Here is a 2,350-nt window from a genome sequence, read left to right as displayed (position 1 = left end):
ATTAAAGGCTCAGAGATAACAGAGGGAAAATAAACACGGATTAAGAGGCAACTTACTAACCAGGCCAGGGAGTTGTGGCTGCTCCCCAGAGCATGACCCAGCCTCACAGGGCACCTGCCCGCCCAGCTTCCAGGCTGCCTCTGCAGCGCAGGGGCCAACCCCTCCACCCCACCCCACCCCACCCCACCCTACCCCAAGCACCCAAGAACATCTTCAAGCGTGTCTGAGGAAGTTCAGCACTGTTTAAAGTCAGTCTTCACGTTCCCCTTTTAAAAAAATTTTTTTTTATTTATTTGTTTGAGAGAGAGAACACAAGCAGGAGGGGCAGAGGGAGAGAGAATCTCAAGCAGACTCTGAGCTGAGAGCGGAGCCCGACGTGGAGCCTGATCTCATGACACTGAGATCACAACCTGAGCTGAAACCAAGAGTCCTGCCCTTAACCAACTGCGCCACCAGGTGCCCCCAGTCTTCCCATTTCTAAGCAACTACTTTCCTCATGCAGATGGATGCCAATCTTGACTTATTTATCTATTGCTAACACCAAATTCATAACCCAATCTGAATAGAAAAATGTAAATAGCATAGGAAAAGGGGAAGAACTTTTTACAACTTGTTAAAATATGAATACCTGTGACATTTTTATTTTTTAATATGACCACTCAAAGCACTGGCAGCAACTGGTTTCCTTGACCACAGTCATTGGACCTCATTGAATAAATTCTTCTCATGTACTATCTGTTTCATTCAGAACAAGCTCTATCTTCACAGAGGTACCAAGTCAGCTATTATCAAACACTTGAAGACCTTCAAAACTACAAAGGAATATTTCACACCCATCAGGTAGGCAAAAATAAATAAATAAAAATCTGTTAAAACCAAAGGTTGATGAAGACGTGTGGTCAAAGAAAGTCTCCTCCACCTACCGCTGCTAGGAATGTAAACTGGAGAACAATTTGGCAATAGCTAATAAAGGTAAAGATGAGGAACCACCCAGTGAATCATCAATTCCATTTCTTAGCATGTACTCTAGAAAAATTCTTGGAAATGTTCCCAAGTAGACATGAAAGAGAATATTCACTGCAACAGTTTGTAACAGCAAAATAAACAGACCTTTTTTAAGAAACTGGAAAAAAAATTAAATGTACACCAATAAAGGGATAGATATTTTAAATTATGATTTAATCAATGCACTGAAACAATTCACAGTTATAAAAGTGAATGAACCAGCTCTACATATTTCCATATGGATAAGCCTTTATGATACAATATTGAGTGGGAACCCTGCATCCCAGGTGAACTATGCAGTCTCTCAAGTTTAATCATTGGCCAGGAAAAATGCTTGCTCAACTATTCTTTCAAAGCAGTATTAATTATATAGACATGGCCGCAGCTAGGTATTTTGGACGGTGGAACTTTCAATCTCAGGTCAACAAGGACGCTTTTCCTTAAGGAAACCATTCATGGTTGGAGTACATCTGTAATACATGGATGGTCATTATACCAGTGCTGGCATGCCCTAGATGTGTGCTGAAGAAATGAAACAGGTGCAAACAGGAAAGCAAACCCCCAAAGCAGCTCCCTATCACAAATGCGCAAAAGGGGCAGTGACCTCAGTACAGGAATGCAGATAAGTGGTTTTTAATGAGAATGTGTTAGTCAACAGAAATCTGGATGAGACTATTCAAGAACTTAGATTGCACTGTTGCTACCAACAGAGTACAAGGGTTGAGAAGTGCTTTCTCCCTCTCTCCTAGAGTATTAACTCTACTCAAAAGATCAACAGAGTGATTTCTTTTTTCAAATGATGTTTAGTCCTCTTGTGCCACTGGGAAGAAAATCATACAAAATAGAAAGGGATCGTAAGACATGGGGGGAGAAGGGAACCTCCTAATTAAATGGTAGAAATATAGAGGCGGCCTGGTATGGTGGAAAGTCAGAACTGGAGTTGCAATCTGCTCCACTACTTAATGAGCTCTGGACAATTCATTTCATGGCTATGCAGGCAGACCTGGCAGGTATTGGGGGTTCAATTCCAGACCCCCACAATAGAGCACATCAGATGAATGTTTTGGCTTCTCAGTGCATGTAAACGTTCTAGTTACACTTTACTATAGTCTATTAACTGTGCAATAGCATTATATCTAAAAAAAAGTACATATCTTAATTTAAGAATACTTTATTGCTAAAAAGTGCTAATCATCATCTGAGCTTTCAGAAAGTCATAATCTCTTTTTGCTGGTGGAGGGTCCTGCCTTGATATCGACGGCTGCTCACTCATCAGGGTGGGGGTTGCTAAAAGCTAAGGTGGCTGTGGCAAGTTCTTAAAATAAGACAACAGTGAGGTTTGCTA

Source organism: Halichoerus grypus, chromosome 11 (assembly GCF_964656455.1).
Source record: "Halichoerus grypus chromosome 11, mHalGry1.hap1.1, whole genome shotgun sequence".
NCBI lineage: Eukaryota > Metazoa > Chordata > Mammalia > Carnivora > Phocidae > Halichoerus > Halichoerus grypus.
The sequence above is the reverse complement of the archived record's forward strand: the minus strand, read 5'-3'. Positions refer to the sequence as shown.